Here is a 16729-nt window from a genome sequence, read left to right as displayed (position 1 = left end):
ATAATCTAATGTGATTGGAATGATAAAATTGCAGCACCTAATCAATTGTTGTGAAAGATAAAATTTTTTCTGTCCATTCTCTAATATTTTAAGACCGTTAAAAAAAAAAGTTAATATACATTTTATATTTCTTGGAAAGTAAAATTTCTGAAGAACTTTACATGAATTATATATGATTATTTTTGCACTTTGTAAAATTATGATTTTATTGTAAAATATAATATATTTTATAAAGAAAACAATAGAGAAAGCAACAATTTTTAAACGAAAGATAAAGATAATTTATCGCTTATATTATAATTGAATTAAGTTGAGAAATATGCCAGATAAATTTATAAATCCTATAGACTATTGTGTATCAAATTATCAAATGTGTTACGAATCCGGAGATTAGATTATGTCGAAAGACTAAGGAATATGAACTATCTGAATCGGGGCTTATGATAAAGTAAGGGAAAAGTCACTTCAATTTGTTTCGTAAAGTCAATTTAAAATCTAATTCAGGCATCGTTTAAAAGTATTCTTTAAAGTATAATCGAATATCACATCAATAAACATGACTCGAAGTGAATAAATAATTTCAAAAATAAATCATAAATAATATATACATAAAAGGAATGTATAAAATATACATGATTCCTAATGGTGTCGTAACCTTAGAAAAAAGCAGCCAAACTCAAGTGTGCATGTGGTACTTCCAACGGAATTTTAAAATATGTTATATAAAGAGGTAATAAATTATTTATCACGTCGAGAAAGACTAGAATTTTCACAATATACTCGGATATTTTTAAAACTTAAAATGTATATTATAGCTTTATATTACTTAAAGCATAATATCTGTTGAAGTAAAAAAGAAGAAATGATGTAAATAATTTTTTATGAATGTCCATAATTTATAGGCACGCATTTTCTTTAAACGATGTGCATATAAAATATTTTGAACATTCTTCGAATTTGATAGATGGCCCCATTAGAAGAGGAGTGAAGTCTCTCTTTTTAAAACCAATCTTTCTAACAACATTTGAAGGGCCTACTCGCTCTTTTAATTTAAATTACTTTCGAATTAAAGATACAAAGAATGAACTAAAGTAGAATTTATTTGCTGAAATACACTGTTACAACTATTAAACTAAGCTAAACATTTAAGAAATTCATTTAAACATACTTTGAACTAATATTTTACGCAGGAAACTATGCTAATAAGCTTGAATTTCGATTTCATATATTAAAAATTCAAACTTACAACTTTACAGAAACATTAAATATCCTTATTAGATATATTCTTATTCTGAAAATGAATTTAAGCTTAGCGCTTCATCCAAAGATAATGGTTGAACTTTTCAAGTCTAATATTTAATTTACTTTTGCATACAATGATACAATCAGTATGAACGCCTAATGCTTAAATGACTAAGTGTATTCATTAAAAATCCCGTCAGGGAAGCACAATGATGAAAGATTACATATAAGCTCAACCCTAGATGAACTTCTTATTAAGAGAAGTCTTAATAATAGGTTTGTATTTATGGTTTTAATATAGCAAAAAGAACCCCTAGCTATAAAAACACAAGTAATGCAGTCTACATTTTTTCCTTCGCTTGTTTCTTTCAACATTATAATTTTTTTCTTAATATCTCTCGAGTTTTAATAAATTTTAAAGTTACTTTATTATTTTTTACTCGTCATTTCAAATCTTATTATTAACTAATAACTTTTATTTCATTTTTAACACAATTTATTTGAAAATATTAAAATCCTCTTTAATACAATTTTCTTTCAGAAATGTTATATATTTTTTAATAAAAATAATTATGAAAATTTATACTTTAAATAGACAAAAGTCTTAAAAAGGATTCGACTTTACAAATTTAATTTGGCAAAAAATTTATTAAAAAAAAAAAATACTAATAAATGTAAACTGTATCATTCAATCAAGATACAATTTTTGAATACGAAAATTATAAATAATGATACTGTACCGAAGCCACGTATTTTATTAATTAATAAAATACAGAAATTATTATAATTAATAGAGAACAAAAGACCTTATCGAATTTATGCAAGCATAACCAATATAGAGATGATGTTATTGTCTGTTCCTCAAAGAAATAAATGATTCATTTAATGTATTCTTGATTTAATTATAATTATTTAAATAAAATTTTCAGACATAAGATAGATACCAGAATGACGGAGAGAACATTTCCTCAATTAATCATTTTATCAGAGTTGTTAAACATTGACAGGATTTATGTTTGTGGGTGCACCCGTTTAATAGCACATTTAGGTGGGGCTTGAATGCGGTAAATATAAAAAACGCGCTCTAATTAATATCATAAATTATTCTTCACCATGAAGATTTTTTTCCTGCATCGAACAAAAGAATTACAATGATTCAATGCTGCTTAAAAATAAAAAATAAAAAAAATAACTAAAACATCGCATTACACGCTCAACAATATCATCGTATTATCCTTTGAAATTCTTATTGTACGAAAGAAAATTGCTGTATGTTTTGTGAATTATTATAACGAGTGAAAGGTCCACACTTACTTGCCCGCAGCAAAATGACGTCATTAGGAGGGTGAAGTTCAAAAATTTGAGAAGGAAGATACGCGATAACTCTTACATTCTCGAATAGCTTCTATTTAGAGAAATTTGGTCGCCATTTTTATTGAAGAATTATGGATAATTTAGTATTTCGTCACTAGAAAATTGTCTAATTTTAGTTGATTGCTTCTAAACTGGAGATAATAACCATGATCATCAATTTTTTCTACATCCATTTCGTTTAAGTTGCAATTAAATAAAATAATAATATTGTATTTAGTTTACTTATTTCAATTTTTATGTATAAAATATTTTTCTAGCTATTTTAACACAGAAAACAATCGTTCGAATCACATCGTTGGCCATAGAAACCATCAGATTATATTGTCAAATTTTATAAATTTTGTTGAGATAACAATCGGTTGGATTTAATCATGATTTAAATTTTATCTTATCAAATACTTATTAATATCAAATAATTCAATAACTTAATCATCGCTTTAGCCTTTAATTATGATAAATAGTTAAAAGCTAAAATAAAATAAAAAGCAATCTTTTCGATTGCAAATGTTGCTTTCTTCGGAACAAAAAAAAAATGTCGCTTAAAAGATACACATTTGTCATAGCATTCTTTAGCGGTTGGAAAGCGTCCAAAAATATTTTGGCACCCAATGTGCCCCACCCTTGCTTCATCGGTATCTAAAGTATTACCCCCATGAGTTTCTTTAACTGTTAAAAAAATTTTTAAATATTTTTTTTTTTGCCAAAATTTTATCTAAATTTTTTACTAAAATATCCCTGTAAAATTGTTCAAAAAACTTATAAAAGTTAATTAACCGCGTCATTACTCGGCATTGAATTCGATAAACGAGGTATATAAACTACAGAGTAATTTTCTTTTTAGCTACAGATTTGTTTATTCGGCAAACATATTTTGAATTTGCTCGCCTTCAAGTCAAATCTGCTCTAAACTGAGTTGAATGATCATTGGTAATATAGGCTATAATTATTCTCAGCTTTAAATTTAACAAATAATGTGTATAACTTAAAACCTCACTATTCGTAGGAATTAATAAAAATGGCATATATTTATATGCCAAAGAAATCATTAAATACATTACCTAAAGATGCTGGCCCATTTATGATAAAGAAAATTTAGTAAATGCTATTAAATAATATTAGATCCATGGAAATTTTTACGTCTTTGGGTTCGAACAAGTATCAATTATCTAAATAATTATGGCTATTAATAGTAAGTCCAGAGAGTAATTAGATCTATCGGGAGTCAGCTACTTACCAGTCATTAGCCAAAAAGTACAGCACTCATTTTGACATCATCAGTTAAGCAGAAACATATCCCATTGAGAATAATTCATTGCGGTAAAGACACCCTGACATCCACGTGGCCCACAACAACAGACTCGTTGGCCCGGCCATCCCATCTTCTAGCACCAAAATACAACTGGCCGATTGCGTCATATTGTGTAATCCTAATACTATTTTAAATTTAGCAAACTAACTAAGAGAAGTTAGTGTCATTTTTTTGTGTGTGACCTTGCCCGTATAAAACTCTAAATTATGATTATTCGACCGTTTCCAATTAACCGCGTTACCCCGCTAACTGAGTATAATGATTCGTATTCTTGGCAAAACGAAATTTTAATCCCTGTATTTCTTTTTAGAAGTATGGAGCGAAAATAAAGATTTACGTAAATGAAAAAAAAGAGAGAGAGAGAGAGAGAGAGAGACCGTAAATGATCTCAAAGCTGGGTTTGGATTGATAAATTATGAATAGCTTTCATATTTTTTTCCTTTTTTGATATATGTAAAATTCGTTTTTTACGATGGAAAATACGGGTTTGGAGTATGCCAAAGACGTTTGTTTCGTGACAATAAAAATGATAGATAATACACCCATTTCATAAAACTACAACAAAACAAAAACTAATGCGTTTTAAATTTAAATCTAAAATAAAGCCAATAAAATTTCGTTCCGTAAAGTTTTATTCTCCAAAAAATATTTATTTTATATCGTTTTACAGTTACGTTTCCATCATGGCTCCAAATGCGATATATCAATATAAAAATGAAATTTATAAATTGTCTGTGATTGATTGTTCTCTTTCGATTTGCTTCTGTCAAACTTGTATCTAATTTTTATGATATTCTATTGTACTGTAATTGCTAGTTTATCATGTAGAAGTAGAAGTATAAACAATCGAAATCGATCTCCATTAAAACAGCTCCATAAGTTACTATATAATTTGCCAGTTTAACGACTTTATATATTTATAAATAAGAACTTAAACGATTAAAATACGATATCTAATAATATTCACACTCGAATTGCGCCATTTTTTAAGACAATAAAGAAGTGTAGACTTAATACAAATATTTATACTTTATAAAATAATTAATTTAGAAAATAAGAATAAAAATACTATAGCCTATAGCCTATACATTGTCATCCATTTTAAGTCTTAATTTACAGATAAAAATGAATTATTTCCCAGAAAATTCGACAATTGTTCACATTAACACATATACTAATTTACTTAATGTACTAAATGTACAGTACAGTACAGTACTTAATACATTGATATTAAGAAAAATAATGGATTAATACCATTTTTGTGCTTAAAATCTATATGTGTTAATGATATTAATCTAGTATTAAGGAATTACAATAAATGATTTAACTACATGTGGAATAAACTTTTACCAACTCTCACAATATCATCACCTACCCTACAATAGGTAGGCCTATAATTAATCACACTTAGAACATTATTTCACTATAAATAGTTTATTCTTTTTTGCTTAACCTGCTAACTTTAGAAATCAACTCAACACTTTTTACTATCACAAGTCAACAAATAAACTTCAATGAGATAAAAACTAAAAACAGAAGTGTTTCGTATGCCAATATAAGTTTATTAAATAAATATAGTTGTACAAAGTTTAATAATAACTCAAAAATAATTTTATTAAATATTATCTGGTTTTAATTAACGAAACAATTACTTATAAAGCGTAGTTACTGATGATACTAGACACAATATATTGAGTTTAGGCTATTTTCAGAACAAATATTTTCAATTAAAAACATGTTAATTGAAGCGTATAGAATTCAACCTGTTGTGTAAATGTTGGCGAAATAATTCTAGCAATATAATAAATTTTCTAACAAGTTTTGCTAAATAATTCCTATTTCATTATCATTAAGTGCAATTCTTTCTTCAAATCAATTTATATCAAACCACATATAACTCATGCGTTTATAATCTGTTTATTGGATATAAAATATATTAATATCAGGCCAGACAGGCCTATATATAGGCTATACTGTATATAGATATAAGTTATATTATACGATACATACAAATAAACATTAAAATACTATTGCCCATCGACAGTTTATAAAATTAGAATAACTTTTATGATAATGTAAAGCAATTCATTTTATAACTAAACCAAGTAAAATTATTATGTTTGTAGATTCTGTTATATATAAATGTATATTATTCTTTGAATTCGAAATAAGATTATGATATAAGATAATTTAATTGTAATTGTAGATCGAAAATGCATACTCAAATAATTTACCTTGATAATATTTGTAAAAAATACTTTAGGAAAATTAAATTAATTCTATCTAATTTATTGTTTTATTTAAAAAACTAATCAAAATTAGATTTTAGCAATAAACTGTAAAAAAAATTCTTTTTTGTTGTATTTCCATAAAGATTTAATAGTTATAGGCCCCATAAACTAACATTAATGAAATGTACTTTATTTTTTTATATAAAAATAAGAATCTTATTTATAAAATAGAATCTTATATATAAATAAGATTGGCGAAGAATCTTTTATATAAATAAGATTCTTCGCCAAACAAAGATAAATCGTAAAAATAAATTTTTAAACATTCAAAATGTTTTCGATTAAAAAGTATTGCTTTTATAAGGCTTAGGTCGGAGATTTTATGCAAATACAACCATTGCCACTCAGATACTCAGCTCTTTCTTGAAACAAATGAACCAAAACAGACAAAATACTGAAGTATATTTGTAATAAACTACATTAAAACATATTTTTTGCATACTTTTATTACATTGAAAAAAATATGTTTATCACCATCGTGTTTTTGTATCGCTCGGTTAAACTGATATTGATATAAGCCGATAACTGGTCTTGTAATAAGCAAACCAGCTTACATCTTGGTTCAGTTACACTTTATACAATCTTAAGTTTCTAGAATAAGTCGGGAATTCCCAAATAAAAAGATACTTAATTTCAAGTAATTTCAATCTCTTCAATTTAAATCATTTTACATCATCACACCAAGCAAATTTGATAAGATTATTATATAAACCATTATCTTACATACATCTGAATAATAACAGTAATCTTCTATGGAATTATGTCCCGCTTTTCGGATATTAGATTACGTCAAGCCCCTCTAAACTAAGGGTATAAAGCTCTAGAACAGGTTTGGATCGCATTATTCCTTCTTATATTTTGTTCATTCTTTAGGACAATGTCTTTACAACCCAGCCCAGAGTTAATACACGCGTTCGACTTAGACCTAATATTACGAGGTGATGAGTCAGGCCGGAAAGAAGTGAGAAATGATCGAAGCGACACCGCATTTCCATCGCGGTTAACCAGGTTCGGTTAATTATTTATGAATTAAAAAATAACGGATCCTTAATCTAGACGCTTCGCTCCAATCCGTTAATAAGTTAACGTTCGGTTCGAGAATAGAAAGTAAGAGAAACTTACCATTAATATTACAAACAGCAATAATCACTGAGAAATCTTCGTCAGTACCGTAGCTTCGTTAAACAACATGTAGTACAACTTTATAATGCTTCGGTCGTCACGTGAATAGCTGGCTATTGGTGGCGAGTTGTTGTAGGTTGGTCAGGCAAGTGGTATCTTTGGTGGGACAGGTGCCAGAATAGCTTCGTTTGGGGGATGCAAATGAGACGCCTTTTCCTCTGATCTACCGACGTTTGTCTATAATTCGAAACAGTTTTCTTTTTCACACAATTCTCTTCCAACACTGATAATTATTTATCATTATCTTCTATAAACACAACATTTTATAATCACTCAACTTTTTAAAATATTGTAAATTAAATTTCGATTTTATTCACTTAAATATAAGGCTTTTCATCCCGCCAAAAAATAAAAAAAAATATCCAATCTCAATGATTACACCCACTATCAAATAAATGGAAGCGTACTCTATAGCTAATATGAGTAGGCTGATTTATATGTGAGTAGAGTTTCACGTAGGCCCACGGAGAACATTTTTCTGAAATGACCCATTAGAGTACTTTCGTTTCTTATACATAAGTAAGTAGTATTTTATTGTAAAAGAATTTTAATTGAACTTCGTTTTACGATCTTAGATTTATTTATTTGACGAGATACTTAATTAATATTATCTCGTGATTCGCCTTTTTATTTCGTATAGGATTTTTTATTATTAAGATATATTCTGTTCCAGTTTGAAAACTAAAATAAAGAATGATTGAGTTATAAAATTAATTTAAAATTAATATTAAATTTACGTAGGCTACAATCATCTTTAAGATATTTAGCATTTTAAATCAACACAGCAAAACAATAAAAAAGTACTGGTATAATAAGTTAATCTAGGGAATTCAGAATGAGCTTTCGGTGACATTTTTGCTGTTAGCTTAAATTTTTGTTTCTTCTGAATGTGACAACGAAGGGTGATTAATGATAGATAGAAAACTTTCTCGATCGATTTTACACCTTAAAAATGTTCAGCAAACATTTAAAAAGCGGAAAATACAATTTTGAAAGTCGATTTTTTACTAAATTGTAATAATGTAAACATTTCTTTTAACCAAAACGGTTAAAAGAAATGTTTCATCTAAAATAAATTGTCTATATTACTATTATTATAATATATTTTTTAATATAGTAAGTATATATTCCATAAATATAGACTATTCTAATTTTTCTTAATTCAAAATTAGAAATAAAACATTTTATTGATATAGAAACTAAAACAGGATACGCAATTTATACAATATATTAATAAGATAGGCTTTTCTTCGTATAGATTCTTCTACTGGTATTATAAACTTTAATTTGAAATGTTTAGGATTAAACATATTTTATTGTATTTCTGACAATAATTCAAATAAAACAAATAAGTAATAAAAATATCATTTTACTTTTTATTTAAATACAAAAGATTTTATAAATGCTTTATACTCTACTTCTAGGTCTACATTTAATTATCATAAAAATTCTAAACATAGATATGTAGAGATGTACAAAATTTTAATAAATGTTAATGCTAACATTCATTAATAATTCAATAAAGACTAATAAGTTTAATTATTTAATGATTAAAAGTAATGATTTATAATTCTCAGCCTACGAAATAATAATCTTATAACTGTAATTTTAATATCGAAACTAAATTTATTACCTTTCAACTTGATAGATCTGGAGGCCAAATCTATTGTCATTATCATTTACCAAGCAGTCACGAACCGGGATAAATTTATCAATAACTATAAGACGTCAATTTTAAGTGACGTTTTAATTTTTTAAAAAAATTTTAAGATGTGAAAACAATCGAATTAGTACAGTCTTTCTATTATTATTGAGATAACATTATTTAATTTATTACAATTAAGAGGTAATACATAGAAGATATGTTATCTTTTGGGATAAGAATATATACAATTGGAAGAAAGTCAATATAATTCATGTTTAGATAACAAAATACTTTATTGTTTGAATTCTTAAGATTAAAAAAAAAAAGAGAATAAATTTTCAAGCTGTATGTTGATCTTTGATCCGAGAACATCATTCTAATAAGTGTCAGAGTTAAATCAAACCGACGTTGAGAAAATAAATTTTCCATAAAAATTTAAATAAATTATAATTTGTGAAATTAAAATACAGTATTTATTTAAGATTATTCATCGTCACAGTTCAAACACATCCGAATCCCACTAGCGGCCGAGTGGCTAAACCACGGAACACTAGTAGTTTGTTGGTCGTGGTTTCGCGCCTAACCAACGGGTAGGGCACGTGGAGTTCCGGGTTTTCTTCACGTGTTCTAACACCTAAATAGGGATCAGTTTCCAATAAAAAGTCCCCGGATAGCATCCCCCTTCGCAGATCGCCTTCCTATTGCTTTGCCCTATCTCACCGAAAACTTTCAAAAGCTATTGTTTTTCTGTATTCATACTTTAAATAATTTAAACATTTATATTATATATATGAAATATCAAAAAAATTCTGTTTTTAAATTTTAAACCAATCTTTATTTCTATCAAAATATATTGTAGGAATTCATTACATAGAAATAATAATATTTTAAATGCATTAGAAAGTTAAGAAAAATTTTATTACAATAGTTATTAAATTCTTTTTGTCATATTTCATTAAATAAAGTTATATCAAAGATTTGCAACAATAAAAAAACGTACGGATTTCGGAAATAATTTTGGTCCTACTTCATAATCCACAAGGCCTAAGCCTCCAAAAAGTATTTTAAAAGCATTAAGAAACAATTTTCAAATGACAATTGTGAAAATTATATTGTAATCATTTTAAAAAGTTTACTCTTAATAATCTGCGAGCCTAAACTTTTGACAATGATTACATGAAGATGCTAGGAAAAAACTTGGAAGAGACATGAAATTTACCTTCCAATATTTTAATTTAAAAAGCTCCTATCTAATAGAGTACTTTAATAAAATGTACACAACGAATAGACAGAAACTCTAAATCAAAAAGTACTGTTAATGTGTGATATCGCAAAGAAGTATTTTTGATTCATGTCTAAACTTATCAATTATTAAATATTCAATATTTTCTAATATTAATATTATTTTAAGCAGAATAAATATACTTTCTATCAAAAACTAACGACTAAACTGGTTTAAAAATTTCTACAAAACAATATTACATAGATCTATATCTATTTCCCGAGTCACTTTAAAGCCGAACTATATACATAAATCTGATTATAATTATCATTTTTTTAAGCGGGGAGAAAGGGGGTTTTGCTTACTTTAAAGGTTTTATCTTTCTTTCTCTCTACATATGCTAACATTTTACAAGAATATCTTGAATAGAATAGTTTTTTACGTAATTTTTTTAATAAATGGAATTCGCTAAAGTGTATTGTACGTTAATGTTAGATGAAATAAACGATAAAATATTCTTAAAATGTTATTTTTATTCTTTATGTGTAGGGGGATATTAAATAGAAATGCGGAAGCCTTAGCGTGTTTTACAATTCAGGAAACTTTTTATTGTTACGCGTTGCGTCAGACTGATGAAAATATAAAGAATACTGAAACCATAAACATTTATAATTTTCTTTTCGGTTCTTTTAGTATTCGCTTTAATCTCGAAGAGAATGCTTGTTAAGCTTAAAATGATTAGGCCATTTTCTGTCGGAATTAAGACAGGTTGTTTCTTTGCTGGTGAAAATTCCATTTCTGTCTCTTAAATTATTTTCATATAGCGTAATGAATAATTATAAAATGCATAAATTAAACTGTAGAGTCTAGGCTTTTAGATAATAATTAAATTAAATTTATATCTATTTTCACACATGAAATATTCTAAAATTTAGAACAATAATATAAACAATTAATTTTAATAAATTAGAATCTTTTTGTGAAATTAAAAAATAAAATATGTATATTAAATTTTAAAAAATTAAAGTATAAATCTACTTTTTGTCTCCTTATTAATTAAATTATTTTTATTCTATTGCATTCGTATTTACAGAAACAGTTTGAAAAGTGCAGTCTGTTGTAATCTTTTAACCTTTTTTTTTGTACTTTTTGCAAAATCAATAAAACTTAATTTGATTTGATAAATATACAATATAGTAGGACTATTCAATTANAACAAAAAGTATATTTATTTATAAAATATTTATAAATTGTTAATACACATAATTAGATTTAGAAATGGAACTGGAACTTTTATAAAATATACTTTAGTTAACCCTTTCATAATCATCATATGTAGATATAGAATTGGAAAATACATGCATTTTCACATAATTTTAATTAAACGTTTCACTAAAAACAATTGAAACTGTAAGTTATTAACTATGCTATAATAAGATAAGCTTATTTTAAAAATATCATATTGTGAATAGTGAATATAATACAAAATGAATAAAGATAAATGTAAATATACTGTACTGTACAGTACAGTACAATAGAATAACATTTTCAAATGATTAATTGAAGAAATAGTTAAATTTTATTTAAAAAGTCTATTTGTAAGCTTAATTAATTCACAAGGAACTATAGATATATATTAAAATAACGATAAAGTTAATACTAAGGTATTCAAGTTAATAAAATGAATACATAACGATAAGAAAAAATGAAAATGAAAGAAACCGAAAAGTAAAAACAGGTCTATTGTTGACCTTGGTTATACTTTGGCATTTTGTGATACGTTAGAGGTCTGCCGCATACCCAAAATTACAACCTGAAAAGATTTATGCGACTGGACAGGTCGATCTATCGAATATTTCGAGAGAAAAAAAAAACAAATAAATAGTTTTATTATTATCGTTTTAATATGTTTATTAATATAGACTTTTATTTAATTTTCTTTTAAAATCCTATCGAAATGCAATAATTACGTTCAATAAATATAATTTTTTTAGATTTTAATGCTTAATCTGATGAAATTCGTAATAATGACGCAACTAGAGATAATTTATGTAATCATATTTAGAGAAATGACTAGAAATTAAAAGATTTAATATCTGATTAGCAATGAAATAGCAAAAAAATTTCGATCTTATGATAAATAGAACTAACTTAAAATTTTATCTTGATTTTTTTTTATGATAAACAGATTTATATCGGTAAATTCTCATAACCTTTTAACATTTATATAATAAAGTTGATTTTAAAATTTTGAATTAATTTTTTAAAGTTGAAATTATAATTATATAAAGAACGAGAAACTATAAAACCAATCGATTAATTAACCTATTTTAATACGGGCCTAGTTAATTGTATTGTTTCCGTTATGCCTTCGAAATATGAAATTGAATGCATATAGCGATTGAATTTTATATTTACTAAACATGACCATATTTAGTAAATTTTATTTATGTTTGTGTAGTTTGCAATAGACGTTAATTGAGATAAAATTCCATCACATAAGAAACATTTTTCGAATCACACAATACCACTATCCACATGTACGCGATGACGTCGAATTACGTCATGAGAACAGGTCTTGGAAGCTTAAAGGTATTCGAGTGTGTGTGGGCAATGCAGCATTCACGGTCATTTTTAAATCATACACTTATATTTATTGGCTGCTAATAATATTGGTGTGGTCTTTGCGTTTCAAGGTAACCGACAGATGGCTAACCGGTTGGCTTCTATCTCCGAAATTTGTTTTTCAACACAAAAATACCAAAAGGACATTTGCCTTGAGAGATTATCGATAGGAAAACGTAACTTTGCCTTACAAAATAGTTATTTTGATATTAAAATTTTCAAGATTATTTTATTATTAAAGAGGGTAAATTGTGTTAGTCAGAAAATGATTTAATATTATCACGCCCCAAACTGGGAATAGAACACGACGGTAAAATTTGTAACCGTTTCATGACTAATGATTAGATTTTGAAAATATAGGTTATAAAGCCTTGGATGTCTTTTACAGTTCTAATTTACTCTTTATAATCGCAATGGAAAGTTAATTTTTCTTTTAAGTTGGCGGCATTTACTTAACCTAAATGCCGAAAAAATCGGTATTTAGGACAAAAAAGGAGAAAGTTTTTTTCGACACACTCCAAGTAATTAACGGGCATTGCTTTGTTTTTAAGCAGTGCTTCAAAACTTCTCATATCTGTCATGCGAAGATATATCTTGACGGACGTCTCTGCTCATACAACAATTTAACTTTTTTCTATCCTCGGTAGGTAACTTAATTACAACTGATGCATCAGCCCGAGGCTAGAAAGCCAATACATCCTGGTGAACTTTGTAGCGTCTATGGGCACCTGTTTGATTCTGGATAAACTATCTTAACAACTGTGTTTAACCTATTTTATTTTTATTTCGAGAACGAAATTGGTTACTTTTGACCCCTTCTAAACATTTCCCTTTTAATATTCTACATCGATTCGGCAGTGTTTCAACTTAGTTGATTGATAAGTAAGAACAGCGAATAGTTTCGGGTCTGAAAACCGGAGTTGCTTGTTTTCAACCTCATTTGCAAACAGTTTGATAAGAACCACAATGCGAAAAGAGATGATTGACAAAATAAAGCCTATTATCAAATTTTAACGCTTAAAATCTGATAGAGTAAAATGATTTTTCCCGTTATGAAATTTAATCTTATTTATTACCATAATTATGATAATTTACGATTAATATCGATTCAAGATAAAACTTTTAATTAATTAAGTTTAAAAATATTTTCCAAATGATAAAAAATATAAAAATAATAACAATAAAATTGAAATAATTGCCAACGATCAAATAATCAAGTAAATAAATCAAGTAAATTAATTTTAACAATAAATTCGGTTTAAAAATTTACACCATTCTCATCAGAATTAATTGATAAACCAGTTTATTACGAATTTCTAAATTGTAAATTAAACAGAAATCTCGTCAAAGGTCAAACGAAACCAGCATATAAAAGATCAACTTCGGGTAAATTTTTAATCCGAATAATTCGTTTCTATATATTCTGAATTTAACAATAAAAAATAAAGACACGTGAAATATATAGCTGCAAGACATAAGCCAATATACTTAAAGCGTACATAAATGTTTACATCATTTTAAAAACTTGATTTATTATTTATATATCACGTTTTCGATTTCATTTTTTCAAACAATCGATTATCTGAAATAAGAATAGGGAACGTCTCGTGATGAATGTGCAATGATATATCAGCGCAGAAATGAATCATCAAAAATTAAAACAAAACAAGATAGTGATTTTCTGTCTATCAAATCTCGTTTCGGGAGATAAGATTATTCGATTTGATTGTCACCTGGATGCATTATTTGCCTTGTAAATTCATCACATTTTCAAGACTGGCATTTAATATTTAAGACGAAACAGATTTCTAAATATCACGATAAGTTTTGAAAGTTAAAATGTTAGTAAAAATTGAAGAAAAGGTACTTACATTACACGAACGTATTCATGAAAACATTCAGTAAAAGTGTTTTACGTTATAAAAATTAGAATATAGGTAAAAGCATAGAACAATTTGATCGATAAGGAAGACGATAACTTTCTCCTGTAACCCAGTTTCTCTCGTTGTTTATCCTATCAACGTCTTTTGTAAGTTTTTAATAGACAATTTTGAAGCAAGGCAGACGAGGTTACGGAGGTTAGAGGACAGTAAGGGTCGAAAGAGGCCTCTTCATAGTTCTCATGTCGTGACTGTTGTACTTTAGATGTGACCTGAAATTCTAACAGGTGCAACAGATGAAGCGAAAAAAAATATATTCCCTTTTACTATTCTCGACGACTAATTCTTCATCGAAACTGTTTTAAAATATCATTTATCTTAGCTCATTCAATTAAAACAGAAATTATGGAATTGGGATATTTCGGTAATGATATATTTTATTTACCTTCATTAACAAATTGTCGGTACACCCAAAAAATGTTAAACATTTTCAATAAGTTAGGCGTTTTCTTGTATGATAATGATTTATTTATTATTATACGAGGGAAGATATGCGCTAGCCTCTCTCTCTCTTCTAATAAATGCCGAAACTTTCGTGCCGATATTTATAATGCAATTAGTTTCATTCTTTATTTATTTTTTTAATATAAATATGATTTAAATCTGTTAATTTATATATTACGGTTCTTATACGAGGAAATGTAAAATATGCCCGCCAGTAATTCATTAAAAAGCGGCTGTAGTGCATAATAAACTTTATATTAATTAACCAATTAGTAGATTTAATTACTGTAAAATCATTAAAATTATTAAATTTGAAACTTAAAAACTTAGGAATGTAATGATTTGTTATAATTAAAATATTGATAAAATCGTAGATAAGATATAAAAATAAATTTATATATCAATTTGATAAATTTTTGACTCATTGGATTTTTGCAAGTTACAAAATGTGGATTTTTATATAAATATTTAAAAGTAATAATTATTATTATTACTTTTATATAATTATAAATTTATTAACATAAAAATACATTAATGGAGAAGAAAATTTGTGGCGCCATCTGTAATGCTTCTTACAAAATATTTTTTATCTCCGTTTTTTAATTGTCTTTTCAACGTTAATTATATTTAAAAAGTTCAATTAAAGTAGATATTTATTACAGTTATTAATAAATTTATTAAATTTACGAAGGCGTGGAAAATACAATGATTAAACAAAATAATGCTTTAACCTAAAAAACTAAATACAATTGCTTTCATATTCAGAACTTTTAAATCTAAAAACTTCATTTCTTTTTAATTACAAAACAAACGAATAATTTTTTAAAAGAGTTTTATTAGAAAAAGGAAGATTTATAATGTATTTTATAAGTTATAAAGATTGCAAGTACATAAAACATTTTTTAAGAAATATTAACATAACACTATAATGATAAAAATATGCAGAAAAATTTTTAAAAAATAATAAAATATATTAAAAAAAATTAATAGTGGCAATAAAAACAAGAAATTTGTGCATATTTTTAATGATTAATCAAATTTTTTTCAAAAATAATTAATAAAATTGCTGAAAAACTTACACAAAAGAAACGTCTATCAATTAATAACTGGCGAAAACATTGTATAATACAATGCCAATAATTCAATTAGTATTCAGAAAAGCACTGTGCAAAATTTTTTACATAACTGATTTCATTATTAAATAGCATTCTCCCACTCGAATTTAGAATCAAATTTTGATTCTAGATTCGAGTGGGAGAACGTTTTGCAGAGAATGCAGCGATCGAAAGATTTAAAAATAAGCTTGAAAACCGCAGAAAAAAAAAAATTCATTCAAATTAACAGATATATAATGCGGTGACGTCGTTCAAACATTTCAGCCTGAAGGTTGAAAACGTCATCAAGAATGATTTTTTGTAACTGATAAGAGAAAACGAACTCCAGCTTTCAAGGTCA

At 26.4% G+C, this 16729-nt stretch overlaps 1 protein-coding gene across 2 annotated transcripts in view; it reads right to left on the bottom strand.

Annotated features, from left to right (window-relative positions):
- The window catches only part of LOC111627937 (activating transcription factor 3-like), a 29141-nt gene extending 12639 nt beyond the window's left edge, over positions 1-16502 (bottom strand). Inside the window, exons 1-2 of one of the 2 annotated variants that reach the window (XM_023371630.1) lie at positions 16354-16502; positions 7339-7575 (exon numbers count right to left, since the gene is read on the bottom strand). The gene's annotated coding sequence lies outside the window, so the exon portion shown is untranslated. Of the gene's footprint in view, positions 1-3850; positions 3984-7338; positions 7576-16353 lie in introns of those variants that run through there. The other variant, XM_023371632.1, reaches the window with a different exon arrangement.
- Between the last annotated feature and the right edge of the window lie 227 nt (positions 16503-16729).

Source organism: Centruroides sculpturatus, unplaced genomic scaffold (assembly GCF_000671375.1).
Source record: "Centruroides sculpturatus isolate CEXI.00-Female unplaced genomic scaffold, Cexi_2.0 scaffold230, whole genome shotgun sequence".
Lineage (NCBI taxonomy): Eukaryota > Metazoa > Arthropoda > Arachnida > Scorpiones > Buthidae > Centruroides > Centruroides sculpturatus.
Note: the sequence above shows the minus strand (reverse complement) of the source record. Positions and strands in the feature narration are given on the sequence as shown.